This window comes from Lynx canadensis, chromosome E1 (genome assembly GCF_007474595.2).
Source record: "Lynx canadensis isolate LIC74 chromosome E1, mLynCan4.pri.v2, whole genome shotgun sequence".
In the NCBI taxonomy this organism is placed as follows: domain Eukaryota; kingdom Metazoa; phylum Chordata; class Mammalia; order Carnivora; family Felidae; genus Lynx; species Lynx canadensis.
Genome location: NC_044316.2, coordinates 48,211,014 through 48,227,688, shown reverse-complemented (window position 1 = coordinate 48,227,688; position 16,675 = coordinate 48,211,014). Strand labels below are relative to the sequence as shown.

At 46.5% G+C, this 16,675-nt stretch overlaps 1 protein-coding gene across 8 annotated transcripts in view; it reads right to left on the bottom strand.

The window, feature by feature from the left end:
- CEP112 (centrosomal protein 112) overlaps positions 1-16,675 on the bottom strand; it is a 418,049-nt gene that overhangs the window by 6,750 nt on the left and 394,624 nt on the right. The window lies entirely within an intron of this gene.

Genomic DNA, 16,675 nt, shown 5'->3' with positions numbered 1-16,675 from the left:
CGTTTATTTCTCTTCCTCCTGATCTGAGATGCAACGGAATTAAAAAACAAAAACAAAAACAAAAACAAAAACCCGTTGCACGTGCTGTGTTTAACTTAATGGAATATTAAAGCTGAACGGCAGGGTATCCCATAAATGATTTCATCGGACGCATCTGGAAAGAAGGTAATATGCTATGAAAATACATGCACCTGGGCTCAGTTAGACACGTCTATGGACTTACTGAAGATACTTTAAAATCACCAGCCTTCGACTTCCACCTTTTCTTACATTAAACTGGATTAAGAGATGTGTTCTAACAGTTCTTTTCACTGCCCACTAAAATTGCACAGCAAAGGTTCTAGAACGGGATTTTTCCATTTTTCGCAAAGCGTTTTTTGACCTATGTTATAATCTTGTGATTTACACCTAAAAACAGAAATAACGAAAAATAATCTCTCCCAGGGATGCAGTATTTGATCTTTCCCACCTTCTCTTCTTGGACTTAAGTTCAATAGTTACATCAAACGAAAGGCACAGGCAAAGCAAAACACGTACTTTATAACACAGATCTCAGGGGCAACATTTGTTGAGGATCCACAAGCTACTCTATTGACCTTATTTTTCTATCATTCAACACTGGCTCTGAAATTCTGAGCTGCTACTCTTAAAAGGGATTCCTGCGTGCTTTCTTGTACCCTTGTTTGTTTGGAGTGTCTACGTTTGAAAGACAACAGGGCTGGGTATAAGAGTGCCCAACCCCACTTCCTTTCCCTCGGAACCCTGGAGACGTTTCTCTTCAAGGTCTTCCGGCATCGCATGCACCTATGGCGAAGGCTGAAGGCAGGCTGATTTGTTTTCCATGTTGAACGTGACTTTCTTTCTTTGCTTCAGTGCCCACACGATTTTCTTTTTCTTCGATGCAGGAGCTTCACTGGGATAGGTTTTGGTACTAACGACGACCAACGTTCGTGAGAACACGGTGTGTTCCCTTTCATGCAGTTCTTTGAAGAATAGTTTCGTGGGGCCATCTCTCCTCAGTTTCAAGTACGTTGGAGGTGAAGGCCAAGCACATCAGCTCTTGGGTTAAACCTCCTTGTTCCTCTGGACTCCCCTGCCCCCACTTCACTTTTCATATCTGATGGTCACCCTCTATTGGAGGCTGGGCTGTAGACGGCAGAGAACTGTGGGTGAACGAGACTGCCATGTGATCGCCCCTATCACATCCCTTTTTAAATCCAGCATGCTGTATTTTCCACCTTCAACTGAGGACCAGACATTTCTACTTCCTGTCTGCTATTCCTTTGTTTTTATTTCACTGAATCTAAGTAAATGAGCTCTTGGAAAATCTGAAATTACCTCACTTATGAATGAGACTATGAATCAGGAAAATACTACTATCCTGCCTTCTTAAACCCATTATCTTGAATTTAAAAATCATCATACCAAGCAGAATCGTTACTTGAATAAAGTCACAGAAAACTTTAATCTGTTTTTTGCTCTATTTACAAGGCTGACGATGTTACTACCAGCAAACATTTATTGAGTACTTTCAGTGTGCCAGATGCAATTCTGAGTGCTTTAGTAAGCGGTTAGTGCTTCTGACAACCCAGGGAAGGAAGCACAGAGAGGTGAGCCAGGATTTGAACTCAAGGAGTCTGATTCTCAAGTACGTACTCTCAGGCACTATGCTCTGCTGTTTCTCAAATAATCTCTCCAAATGCTGAAATGTTTTTTCCACCCCAAAAGCAAAAGGACGTCACAGACACAGCCAGTTCGAGAAGTTTCATCCACTACACAGCAGTGCTCTCCTCAACGTAACAGGGGCTATGAGAAGGGGGCAGATGTATTACCGCCCTTCCAGACTTCCATCTAGTCTTTGTGGGTTTTTCGGTTTTTTTTTGGATGACTGTAATAACAACAACGATGACAATAATTGCTTCCCCATACTTTCCCCTTGGCTTAACATTTTTTAAAACATTTTTTAAAGTTTATTTATTTTGAGAGAGAGAGAGAGAGAGAGTGGGGAGGGGGAGTTAAGCGCCCATTGGCTTACCACTTGAATCGAAGATTTATAAATAAGACTAATTTCAAACATCTATATAAGTGCAATGGACATACTGACCTAAACCACAAGCTCCATAACTCCCCCACGTAAGCAGACATTTTAAGGTCTGACCTGTGAGTAAGTTTGTCATATGGCATAATGAGCAAGAGTAGGGAAAGAATTAGCTTATTGGCCTTCATATCACTTTTGACTCCGGCTACTAATTTACTGTCCCCGTCTGTGATCCAGGATGTGTCTGAGGGAGAATAATGTGGGAGTGATAACCTTTGTCTAGAAACTAATCGCAAACTGTGAGCTGCTACCTATGCTAATCTCCCTCCCTTTCCCTGTCTTCCCACATTTCCCTGGTGACCTGAATCCGGCCTTACCACAGATCAAGAAGCAGAAGGAATCGGAGTGGATCTAAGCAAAGGATTTGATGGACATACGTTCCTTTTCCTAAGGGAAATGCAAGTTTTTACATAGAAATCTAGTTTGTTAGTAGGCTTGAATATTAATTTCCATTAGCATACACTGTCCAATTACACTAGTGAGCGCTATGTTAGTTTATGAAACACAGAAGCATTTGAGGACTGCTCTCACTTGAGTAATTCTGGAAAGGAAGAGCCAGGGCTGTTTTGGCTCATTTCCATCCCACCTCACCACTCCCACCTCCCTCTAAAAGCTTCCACATTCCTCGGCCACGCCACACCAAATAGACATAAGCCTCCCTCTCTCCCTCTTTTCCTTCCCTTTCTTCCGTTTGGCAGAAAAAAATTAGGAAACCTAGGATCATGACAAATAGTGACACTCCTGTAATGTAGTAAGACCCCTGTATGCCCAGTGGAAATGGTGTATGAATAACATGGCACCCATGTGACCAAAGATAGCTGTGCTCTGCACCATGGCAACAGATTGCCCACCTTTCCCTTGAAGGCATAGCACTGACAGTATTTCCTTTAATTTCTAAAATGGACCATGAAGACTGAGAACACCCATGACTAGAGTTCAGTGTTGCACTTCGGTTAAATGTATATCCTGGGTAATCGGACAAATACTCATTTGCATAAATAAGAGTCCACAGAGCGTACAGAATAGGGAGTCGACTTGCGCCAGTAGGGTCTCTGGAGATAAAAATTCAAAGTGATGCCGAGCAAAGTGAAGCTTGGAAATCTTATAATTTTCCTAAAAATATGGAAGGAGCACTAAAGCGTATTTTGTGGTGTTTTTATTGAAAAACACTATCAACTAGTCACGTCGAGATGTCCAATCCATGTCCAATATGTCATCCTCCTGTCGCGTAACAAAGCAAGTAAGATACAAGTGTGAGGCTTTGTACAAACAACTTAAGGGCCTCAGCCACAGCGTATTTGATTGCAAGCTCCAGTGTGCCCGATACGGCATTCACTTTTGAAGAGGCGAGGAAAGGGCCACTGGCGGCCACCAGTGTTGCTTTGTCATGTGTCCCTGCACAGCCATTTGTAATTGTCTTCTGAGGTAAGACTGAAGCAGTTCAGGAAAATGAGTGTGCTTGATATTACCTTACACAATCCAACCAAGCATTTCTGGGGTCCGTTCAGCAGAGGGAGAAGGGAACTAAGTCACAATTCTACTGATGGCATCTCTGAAATGTCTCCTCACTTCTCTGCGTTGCCCCTGGGACCAGTCCAGTCTGGATGTCTTCATCTTGTACCTGGCCCACTGCAATACTGGTATGTTGGTTTTGGGTTTTGATTCAAATTTTCTTAACATTGAAAATGAAACTCAGAGGCGCCTGGGTGACTCAGTAGGTTAAGTTCCAACTCTTGATTTGGGCTCAGGTCATGATCTCACAGTTCGTGAGATGGAGCCCTGTGTCGGGCTCTGTGCTGATGGCATGGAGCCTGCTTGGGATTCTGTCTCCCCCTCTCTCTTCGCCCCTCCCCTGCTCATGCTGTCTCTCTCTCAAAGTAAATAAATAAACGTTAAAAAAAATAAAATTAAAATTGAATCCTTTAAAAGGCCAACAGGGTCCTGTCCAGTCTGGCCCCTATCCACCTCGTATTCCTGTCACTTGAGGGTCCCCTCACTTCCAGACACCAGACCGGACGGCTTCTTTCTGTCCACTCACCAGGTTCCCAGACGCTTGTCCTCACAACAGGCCTTTCTCATCTTCCTCTCCTTACTTTCCCATCCCATGGGGCCTTGCTGTTCCTCCACCTAGATCTCTGGGCATGAGGGTCCTGAAGTGTGGTGATCTCAGGGGTGCTATCCACCCAAGCACCCAGCGCAGGGACCTTGGCAGGCCCTGGTCAGGACGTTGCATCTGGGGCAACCACCTTCCAACTTCATATGGGCTGGAGCCCCTCACTGTGGCAGGCAGCAGCTTTCCTCAGTTTCCTTTTGGAAACGGAGGCCACACCAGCCCTTGCTTTCAAGCTGCGACCCAGTCTCTTGTCATCTACCTGGCAAGGCGCCCTCTCAGCGCTTTTGTTCCCCGTTACCCCTGGGATTTTCGTCCCAGCTGCCTCTGCCTGCTGATGGGCTCAGGACCCTGTACTCATGGTTTTGGCTTCACTCGCCACTCCGGGGTTCTGTTCTGTTTCCAGGTCACGTGCACGGATGTCCATCCTACTTCTGACACCAAATACATTTTACTTTTCTGTTTTTATATTTTGCCAATCATCATTGAGTGTTTGGAGCAGAGGGGGTGCCTCATAACTTGACCATATAGAGCCATCTTGTGCAAAGGGGCAGACCATAACCTGCCTTTTAACTTAATATAGTCAACTGTGGGAGTTAAGAACCCAGACTCTGGAGTGGGAATGTTGGAGCTGAATCTGGGTCCCTAACTGCATGCCCTGGGAAGGTTAACTTCTCTGTGCCTCCACTTCTTTTTCAGGAAAATGGGAATTATAACTTCTTGAGACTACTGTGGGGATTAGATGACTTAACACATGTAGAAGTTTTACAAGAGTGGCACTTAGTAAATGTTCAATAAATGTTAGTTATCCTTACACCATGTATTGGAGACTATACATATATATTTCATTATATTATATACACGTGTGTTATGAAATTATACACACACACACACACACACACACACACACACACACACATATATATTTCATTTAGCCAAGCCTCTATCATTAGACTTTTTGATTTCTAATTATTTGTAATAGCAGAAATCCTGATAACAAATTATTTAAATTATTTGCATATATTCATGATTAACTTGAGGGCTCCATTTAAATCTCCTTTTGCATTTTTTAGTATCTACTGATTGAGAAAGTACATAATGACAAAAACCTTCTAAGAATTCAGAATCAACTTTAAGTGAACTTGTATTTAATAACTAAAATCATCTACATGCATTTGGAAAGTAGTAGTACCTGTTTTTGAGCCATATTATTTATCCAGGCTACTGACAATGATTGGTGTATGTATGAATTTTCTCGACCCTTCCTTGCCAATAGCCCTGGCCCACAGGTGGGGAATCATTGCTTCATGCTGCATGATTTAAGGCAAGAATCTCAGCTCCAAACTCTCCCTCCATCCAGCCTGGATTTCTACCAATTAGATAAATATTGGCATGGGGGAAACTGTCAGATGCTTCTTCTCATGACGGGTTAATGTGTTCAGAACGATGTCCTTCTAACACCTGGCTTAGCTCAACGCCATAAAGCAAAGTGGGTTTGACTGCTGAGAGTAGATTGAAGGGTTGGAGACGAGGGAAAGATCAAGAGGGAGATTTGGAGCACAGTAGATACTCTGGGAGAAGGGGAACGTGGTGGGAGCACTGCAGGAGGGGGTTTGGAGTAAGTGCAGCACATCAAAAAGATGCTGGGCTGCCGAAGGGCCGTGACAAGCAGGTAAGAGGAGGGCAGGAGAGGGACACAGGGAAGGAGGCTGCTGGGGGGATCCGATATAAGGCGAACAGAAATGTGGGGGATGCGTCTGAGTGATGGGCCTTTGTGCAGCAAAAAGTTTTTGCGGGGGCTTTTTAGGGGAGTGAGTCTATAAAACTCATTGGTTTGATATTGAATTCCAATGTGGTTTAAAGAGTAAGAATGAAAGAAATTGTAGTGAATGATGGTACCAAAAAAAAAAAAAAAAGAAAAAGAAAAAACAAAAGCTCTGGTGCAGCTGAGAAAAAATGCTCTGCCTTCTAAGAAATTTCATTTTTATTGGGGTTAAGGTATTATGTGTTGCCACAGCAAGAGAGATCCATTTTAAGAAGGGCGCTCTGCAGCAAAGCTGGTGTACTTTGATTCTGGAGTACAAAGTGGAAATGCAGAAGCAACCATAATTTTCTCAACAGTCTCCGAAAGATTCATTTCCCCCTCTTTCTTCAACATGGTTTTTTCTTACGGTTCTTTATTCCGACCGGCGTAGCCTCCACGCCCCGCACGTGGGGACCAGTGTACGCCCCAAGGGGGTGACGCCCGGTGCTGACTGGGGCCGAGCCTCTCAGGAAAGGGGGTGGCTGACTAACGAAGCAGCCACCGACCCCTATATGGTGGGAGGAGAGCGTGAACTAGTTTCCGGAAAGGGCTCTGGTTTTAGGAGGAAGGAACACTTTTCCGGTACCGTGGAGGAAATGGTGGCCTGGGGATGAAGACCACGGTTCAAACCTAGCACTTTAATTAGGTTTGGATGCTCTGAATCCAGATTTGGGTAGGTGAAAAAATTCCTGACACCAAAAAAGAAATGTGGGTCTGAGAATTTACACATACAGAAAAGACGGGAAGCAGGTATGATAATCGGAAAATACCAATAAACTGCCCAAATCTGCCCACGAATCAAAGGCTTAACGAACTAATAAAAAGACTGGGGTTGTGCCGTGAAATAAACATTTGCAAATATTAAAATTTGAGGGGATGTTTGGCACATAAGCTGTACCCTTTCCCTCCTGATGGAGAAGAAAAAGCTGAAATTGTATTTTTGGGCTCCTATAAACGAATGCGGTCTTTGGAGGTACTCATTTGGAATTGCACAAGATACATGTTGTGGATATCTGTTTCACCCTTCAGCATTCATTTAAGGGTCTTCCAATTACTGGCATACATCCCCCGCACACACGCTGTCCCATCCAAGGTCACAGCGATAGAGTATGTGACAAGGCCTAGGCAATCATCACATCATATTCCCCCTATGCTGGGATCATTTGGGGCCTGGATACATGATCCAAGTTCAGGTAAGCAGAGTCACCAAGAGTCAGGAGACAAACGCTCTCATCCACTAGACTTCACCCAGGGGGATGTCCTTCTGGGGTTGTGGCCGCCATCTTGCTACCACAGAGTGAAAGCTGGACTGAGGGGGAGCCAATCCATAGGAAGAAGAGCTGAAAACTAGAGAGAGGAAGAGAGAGAGAAATAGGGCCCTTGGTCAAGCTGAACCTGAAGCTAGCCCCGTCCTGACATTTTTCAGTTGGGGTTGCGTTTTCTGTCACACGCAACCAAAATAGTCCTGACTGAACCAACGTGGAGTATGTAAAACATTAGCTTGCATCTATGTGTTGCGTCTGTTTGACCAGGGCTCAGCAAATTTGGGCCCACAGGCCAAATGTGGCCCACCACCTATTTTTGTCAATAAAGCTTTATTGGAACCCAGTCATGCTCATTTGCTTCCCCGTCAGCTACGGCTGCTTTCACGTGCATTGATCGCTCAGGCAGAGCTGTGCGATCTTGACAGAGACCCGACGGCCTGCTGAGCCTAAACCATTTTCTGTGTAGCCCTTCACAGAAAGTCGGCTGGTCCTTGCACAAGGCTGAGAAACCCAAGGCAGGGACTGGACTTGCTCTGCCGAGTGCTGAGGCCGCAGCGTTTGTCTCACCGCCTGGCAGACGGTAGCAGCTCGGTCAATATTTGTGGAGTGCACGAACGAATCCGACCTCACGGCACACAGGGTTGAAAGCCAGTCTCTGTCTCAAGACGACAGGGTCTTCGGAATGTTGAGGAAACTAATCACAAAACCTCTCCCCAAATACAGAGAGCAGATGCTGTCATCACAGCCTGCAATTTTTAATCGGCACTGTGGCTACACAGCAGGCCAGCGTCAGGGCTGAGAACATCTGAGGCAAACACGAGGCCTGTGGGGCTGCTGAGGTTCACCCTGAAGGAGAGGAGTTGGCTTCGTCCGTGTTCTGTCCCCTCCTCTGGCTTCTTCCCCCTTCCTCTCACTACCAGACTTTTTATAGGGTTGCAACATTAAATGACTCATGCCTCTTAGCTTGTATGTTTTCTCCTGAAATTAAACGCTGGCTCTTTTCTCACTGGAATATATTATTTTGGCTTCTGTTCCTAATGTTTTTCTTCCTGATGATACCGTTCCTGATACTTTTCTTCGCATAGGTTGCTGTATACTATGAACACACCCTCACTTCAAAGAAAGGCTGGTATGAAGTCTGAGAGGATTATGACGTGTGTGCCAATTCTGGAGGCAGGGACTGAGAAAGGCTGAGTGTGGGAGCCCGGGGAGGTACACGCTGGAGATCGGGGACACCGAGCGGAGGGCCAAGTTCACGGGAGTTAAAGGGAAGCCATATGTCCACTTGCCTTGGGAAAAGTACATCTCTGAAAGGGTTTGGAGAGAACACTTTGGGGAGGGACAGGGCTCCTAGAAGTGCCTGGCCTTCCCCTCAGAGATAGAGTTCTGGGTCAGCTCTTTCTGGTTGGGGCCACACCTTGTGAAAAGGTCATGTCTGTCAACGCAGGGCCAAAACCCCAACTGCGGGGGGGAGGTTGTTAATAGGAGACCCAGGAAGACTTGGGGAGCGAGACTGGTATTCAGTAAGGCCGGTTTGGGTTTTGGAGTCCACTGGACATTTACTCTTTGTACCCTGAAGTAAGGTCGGAAGACAGGGCACGTAGTAAATGCTCAGCGAACGTTGTTTTAATGAGTTAATGACTGAACAAAGCTGTGGGTGAATAGGTAGCTGGGACCTGGAAATTACCGAGGGCAGCAAAAGTCACCCCCCACGAGTTTGAACTGAATGTAACAGAAAATGAGGGGAGATCAACACTTTAAATACCTGAGGTGCTAGGGGACTGTATTAAGGAATTGATAATCCTCCATGTATTATGAAGACGCTGCTCAATCCTTCCATAAAGTCTGGGAGACAGAGGATAGCCTACCCATTTCATAGATTAAGAAACAGGCCCACAGTGAGTGAGTACTAGAACCAGGCCGAAGCCAGATATGTAAACCTGCACTGGGCCCGCTCATTACTGGGAGGTGGGGGGTGAGGAGGATTAATCTGGAAGCGTTGAGAGAAATCTGAAGGGAGACAGCCTGGGGCTCAGGGACAGTGGGAGCGGCTGTAGTGATGTAGGAGAGCAAGAGCTCTGGTCTGAAGGCAGGGCTGTGGAAGGTCCTACAACAGAAGCTGATGATGAACTGGCTTGTAAAAAATAAAAGCGAGAGGTGAGCTGGAAGAGAATTCGGGCCTCAGCCACGTGCCCAGAAGAGCGATGGCGCTGGAGAGATGGGGTAATGGGTGGCGGGGGCCCGTCTCTGCGTGTGTGGGAGAGAAGACATGGCTTCGGGTCTCATTTACTTAGTCTGAGGTGCCGGGGAGACGCTGATGAAGAAAAGCCAAGGGGGCTGATGAGGAAGGCCAGGATTGGAGGTCCGAGAGCCCTAGGCTGGAAAAGCAAGGTGAAGCCTTGGGAACGGACGGGCTCTCTGAAGGGGGAAGGAGAGACTAAGAACCTGCCAGGAGCAGAGAATCATCCCCAAGGGGCTCCACCATTCAGGGTGCGGGGGCACTGGAATGAGAGATCAGGAATGGTGGGAGAAAGGCAGGGGAGTGGGGAGCTCGGCCTTGAATTTCGCAGGAGGGGCTGCTGCCGGGAGGCCACGGATCATGGCCATCATCGCCTCCCATGTTGTCACGACGCGTGAAACAAAGCCATCTAGACAGCGTATCAGCCCTGAGGGATTTGGGTGAACAGCCATGCTACAACTAAAGAGAGCGTGGGATGATGGGATTAGTCCGTTGATAAATGTGTTGTTTCCCATTTTAAAAGCAAAAATTACAGCAGGGGTGTCCGCATTCTCACGTTCCGTTAAATATCATCCCAAATAGCTGATTTAGTCGGAGCTCTTTGACCCGGTTTGAGGGCATTTTTTGAAAGAGGCAAGCTATGAGTGCTCTTTCTTTTCTGCATATTTAAACTCTTGACAATTATAAATAAGTTAAACCTCTCCCTCAAAGTACCAATTATCTCCTTATGTTTGAGAAGGCATGTCTTGCCAGATATGGCATTCTATACAAAACACAAAACGGGAACACAAAGGCGGCCATTGTCCTACTGGTGTGCCCGGGATTTACTTAGGCAGCTCCTAATGAGGGTTTTGTGCCTGAATCCCCTTACCTCCCAACGAATGGGAACAGAGACCCCACAACCTCATAGCAGAAAATTTCAAAACACCATTGTAAATAGTCACTGACTAAATTCACCAGTTGTTCACCTTTACACAGCGGAGATAAAAGGAATTTTCATTCAATTAAAAGTTGGGGAACGTGCAGTTATCCAAAGACTTCATTCAGGCTTTCTGAAGGACAACGGTCGGGATGTGTATCGAACCAACGTTCACGGGTGATTACGCCGCATGGCCGTGTGCGGAGTAGCAAACGGTTTTTGTCCTTGGGAAGCTTATGCATTTGACATCAGACGTGTAGAAAGGAGCTACATAAAAACATAATTGAAGCATAATAGGCCAAGGAGGGGAATCGGAGAGATTGATCACTTCTAAGTGGGATAATGGGAGTCTTTACAGAGGGGAAGAGATCTGCCTTGGACGTTGTGGAAAGACTAGGAACTTTCTGGATGGATGAGGGGGAGGAGCGGGAAGCATCCAGGTGAATGTGTGTGGCACGCTTTGGGACCGCCAGGTGTGGATGGGGGTCATGCGGTGAGCAGGGGGTGAAGGAGACAGGTGGAGACTGCTTCTAGTTTTGTTTTTTTTTTCTTCAGCTGATTATCTACACTGTTGCCCGTTTCTCGAAAATGCAGATCTGATCATCTTGCTCCCCCCACACCCCCAACCCCCATCATGAAAGCACTTCAGTGACTTTTTTTTAACCTGTACACTAAGGACAACCTTGTTGGCACAGATTGGCTAAGAACCCTGTTGGCTGATCTTAGCCTAACTTTCCAGGACACCTTGTGCTCCAGCGATGACTGGCGTCTTCTCTCCAAATCCCGTGCCACCGTGTGCCTTGCGCCCTTGCCCGTATTGTTCTCTTCCTCCTGACCAGCCAGCGAGAATTACTCACTGTTCTCACAGAGACCTTCTCTGGGACGCTACTCTTCAGTTGCCCATCAGGCCAACTGTTCCTCCTCTAAGATGTCTCAAAGTTGTACGCACAGAACAGTTATCGATTGTTGTGATGGTGGGTCGTCATCGCCACCTGACAATCACTAAGTGTTTTCTGTGTATTGCGTACCACATCCTTCTGCATATATTTTATTCAATCTTCCTACCAATCCAGGTGGTGCTTTTTTGGCTCTTGTCATAGGAAGACACAGCTAATTAGTGAGCTTGGACCCATATCTATGTTTTCCTTAGCCCAGAGCTTCTCTTGTCCTTCATTGTCACATAACATTACAATTATTGCCTTATGCACTGCTTTTTCCCATTAGACAGTGAGCTTCCTGAGGGTAGGTTCTATGCTTTACTGGAGATCAGTGCTATTTAAAAAGAAAATAAGATCACCTCATTATCTATCTGAAGTTTGAAAACATTATAAGGATTGTTTCTGCCATCACAAAGGCATTTCTGCCAATAGCTCATGCAGGCTGGAGTTTGCACAGAGCAGAACATACCTGACCACCTATGTCTGGGTTTTCCATACCTGCTCCAGGTCAGATGGAGAAACGGCCGGAGAGCAGTTCACTTTCAGTCTGAGAGAGACTGGGGTTTCTGTTTTTACAAATCAGATAAACTGGTAGGGATATTAACTTGGCTTGGCCAACTTGGACTTCCGTGAAAGTAACATTTCTGTTAGAAACAGTTACATTAGAGGATCTTTTAAAAACTTAGGTTCTTATTGCGGTCTTCAATAAAACCAACACAACCCTAAGAAACTATGGGGAGATTAGCAGCCGTCCGTTACACTGAGCAAGAGCCTTCCTCTTCTAATCTTTTTTTCATTATTATTTTCACTAGCGTGCTTTTCCAGGAATGTCTCGGTGCATTCTTTGTAAAACCGTTGCCCAGATCTTTTTTAAAACACATCAAACCAACAAAGGTCAAGTAAAGAGCAGGAAGATTTTGTTCTTTCAGTTGAAGACATTTCTTTAATATGAAAAATGTACTGAAATCTAGAAACATATTCTGATGATGTCTGAAAAGAATTCATGGTGGAGCCTCAAAACACAAAGAAAAAACAGCTCTCGACAACCGTTGGTGGCTGAGGGATTCTCATCGGAAAGGCTTTTTTCTTTACCTCAATGACAGAGAAAAATCACTATTTAAAATGAGAACAAGAATTTCTCGAACATTAGGTGCTGATACTATGACTAATGTTATTCTTCATGCTTACTGGCCTTCGAGGTAAAACATTTCAACTCCCTCATTTCTACGTGAAAACAAACAGAAGGAGTGTCTTTTCTAATTCAGATTGAATTCTAGGGGGTTTGTTTTTGCTATTTATTTCCAAGCATTGGAGGCTGCTATAGGATCTTTCTGTATCGCTCGAGTGCCCGAGTGGGTAGCTCAGAACTCCAAAGTCATTTCATTCCCCCTTCTTTGTCCTGCACGTATATTTAAAACCAACAGGGTGGCAGCAGAAAGTCTAAGATTTGGGGGATAAGGATACCATTTATCTTGCATTATGCTAACATTTTTTTCCCAGCCTCAAGAAAATCTTTTTGTGACAGATTTTTTTTTTTTTTTTGAGAAAATTAATCTTGCTTCCTCCTGGCTTTCAGAAGATTTTCAATAGACAGGTGGCCCAAGACCCTGTACTAAAAATGGCCATGTGACCTTTATCATGTCCACTGATCTTGGAGAAACAAGGGTTGTTGAATGTGCAAACTTAGGTTAATATATACTTTAAATGTTCCTTCAGGCAGAGTAAATGTTTGATGCAAGAGAACTTCAGAAGATCCGGCAGAATGTTTTAATTTAATCTACCCCCAATGTGGCTTGGCTGTGTTGTTGGATCGCATGTGGTAACCACTCGAAGCATGGGAGAAAGGCAGGTAGCCGCTGTGGCTATATAAGGATTAGGTGCAAAGTATCAAAGAGTAGTCTTGGGCACAGAGGTCTTTAAACTACTACGCCAGGATTTCGGGAGCAACTTTTACATCTCAATTTAAAGGATTCCATGCAGGGCCACCTGGGTGGCTCAGTTGGTTAAGCGTCCGGATTTGGCTCAGGTCATGATCTCACGGTTCGTGGGTTCGAGCCCTGTGTCGGGCTCTGTGCTGACGGCTCGGAGCCTGGAGCCTGTGTCAGATTCTGTGTCTCCCTCTCTCTGCCCTTCTCCCAGTTGCGCCCCATCTCTCCCTTAAAAATGAATAAACGTTAAAAAAAAAACACACACGGATTCCATGCCTATGGGCGTAGAGGCTGGTGGGTGGTCAGGTGGGAAGCCTCTAGGAAGCCTAGCTCCCTGTATGCTCAGGACTGGACATACACACACTTTGTACGAGTGGCTCCCTCTTCACCTCTCCTAATCATTGCTGAACCCCTAATCGTTCTCAGTACCGGTCTATGCTTGGTGGGGAACACAGAGGAAGAATTAAACCCTGTCTCCGAGGAGTTTACAATTTCGTTGGGAAACCGAATTAGCCCACAAACATCACACGTTCTGCGATGGGGAAACCGAGCATAAAAGAGACTTGGGAAAGGAAAAAGATCTTTGCGGTGTGGAACAGTGTAGGAAGGTGACAGGAAGAGAAGGGCGGTGTCAGCTGTACCCCCAAAGGTGAACAGCAGTTGGATGGGCAGAACTTTGGTGAAAGGGAATTCCAGGTCGAGGAAAAAACCAACCAGACCAAACCCGTGAGCCATGATGCAAATGAGCATGGCTGCCGTGGGAGCTGAGAGCCTGCTCCACTGAGGCCTGCCCGCAGGGCCCGGGGGCCACTAGACACAAGACCGAAGAATTCGTCCAGACTACAAGGGCCCTCGAAATCAGGCAGAGAAGTCCGGTAAGCGAGAGGGAGCCAGTGGTCTCTTCCAGCGGGAGAAAACATGACCACAGTAGTACTTCAAGAAGATGGCTCAAAGAGGAGAGGCAGGGACACCAGCTAGGAAGAGGCCACTTCCTCCAAACTCGAGGTGAGTAGGACTCAAACAAAGGCGCCAGCCAGGAGGGGCAGAGGAGATGAGCAGAACTGAAGGGGAGAGAGAAATCACACTCGGTGAGGAGATGGTTACGAGGTGTGACCGCTGGAGGAGGCAGGGTCCAGGACAACGTCAAGCACAGGCTTCCTCTCAATCCTGCTAACACCGTTAGGGCCCAGTGTCCTCACTGATGGATTATCTTCATTACCTTTGGCCTCTTGGTTCCCACTGGTCATTAAGTCAGCTCAGGCTGTTATAACAGAATCCCAAGCCCGGTGGCTTAAACAAAAGACACCTATTTCTCATGGTTCCGGAGGCTGGGAAGTCTAAGATCAGGGAGCCAGCGGCACCAGGATCTGGCGAGAGCCCTCTTCCCGACTTACAGCCAGCCCCCTTTCGTGCAGTGTCCTTACCATAAGAATGAGACAGATCTCTCCTGTCCCTTCTTACAAGGGCACTAATCACAAGGGCTCCCCCTACCCAACCTAACTACCTCCCACAGGCCCCATCTCCTAATACCTTCACATGGGGACTCAGGGCTTCGACATAAGAATTTGGGGGAGATACAAACATCCAACCCATAACACCACCTCACTTTTAGTGACCACCATTTCCACACTCTAGATATTTTTCACCCCCATTTGGCTTGAGTCACTTGGCCTTTTCGTTGGTAAGCCCAGTCGCAAAACCTTCTGAGACAACACAGGTAAGGACAAGACGCAGCTTAGTAGCTGAGGCCAAGCAGCTGGAGACAGCTGACTTCTCGTACTTTTGAGGACTCAGTCCCCAGTGGCCGCAGGACCCATGATGGCAGTTTGCCTCATGAGCCCCGTTCGTTTGCATGAACTGCCATTCCCCCCTAGCTTCAGAGCTTGGGGCCAACGAAGCAGAGCCCAAGACTTCTGCTGCTGTAGAAGGGAACCTCCTCTTTTCTACTGATTTGAGCCTGGAAACACAGGCCAAGGAACTGCTACCAGCTACCTTGCGGCCACAAGGGGATAACCTGCCAACAATGCAGCCAGCAATAAGGGACACAGAGCTGAAAAAAATGGAGAGAGAACTGGCTTTTGGTCACATAATTTGAGTAATTGGATTAAGCCGCCTTTGAAGTCAATACTATTTCTCAGTTACATGAACCAAAACATTCTTACTGTTTCAACCAGTGTGAGTTTCAACCAGCTATTTCTAATGGATTATCTGACAAGGGCCAAGATTCTCTCCAAGGGCCTTGACTTCCCACCCGACCAGCAGAGCCAACCAATCAGCCAGCGACCTAACGACGGCCACTATTTAAGTCACCATGCCCTACTGACTGGACCGCATCCTTAGGCGACTGACATCTGCCCCAACCCCACACCAACTTCCACACCACCAACTACCTTGCCTCACTCTCCACACTGTCACCTGCGTTACAACTCTGGTCACTCAAAGCCTCCCTGCTTTCCAAATTAATGGGCTAGTTCCCACGTGAGCTCTCTGGCTGACTTAAGCCAGACTTAACGCACTATCGTCTGATGTGGCTGGGTCCTCTGGGCCAAACCCCAGCTCCGGGGTTGCTCCCCACCACTCGCTTGCCCCATCTGGAGGCTCTCTTTTGCTGCTGCAGAAAGTAAAGAACAACAACAACAACAAAAACAACAACATGCACACACACACACTATTTTGATAGGGTCAGCTACAAATTCATGCTATTTAACCTCCTCAGTGGACCTTCTCCACTGGTGACAAGCCTTTCACTGACCTCTGTTTTACACTGTGCGGTGGGCCTTTTTCTACGCAACTTCTACCTTACGAGAGACCTACGTACCTAACAGCCGATACTGCCGGTGCCCGGTCAATGACTGGCCTTGGTGTAATCCAGGCCCTAATTCACCTGTGCTCGGTGAAGCTTCTGGTAACACTTAGGGAGCATCATGGGAACTAACTATGTGAAGACAGGGGGCTCGGTTCTTTTCCGTGTGTCTTCACTGGCACAGACCATCAATGCGAGAGTTTCAGAGGTAACTGCAGCGAGCCAGGAGGGTGCCGTTTAAAACAAGCGTTGCCCGGGCTCCTCAAAACATAACCAAACTGCCTGGCAGGAGAAACTGCTTTTGTTCTTACTAAAAAGCACTAATGACGAGCCACGGGGACGTTCAACTGATAATTAAAGTAAAAGCACGCTTCCCTTCTGAGCTGTCGTAAGCGAGGCAAGATTCTTTGCAAGTTATGACGGTCTGCCAAGACACAGTCGACGTGCTCTGGTGTCTTCGCACCCTTCTCCCTTTCATTTCAGATTTTTCTATGAATGAAACACGGTGAGTAATTCCTTGTCTCTGGATCCTCCAGGATGTTATTTAAACACTGGCATCTGGTCGAAGGGA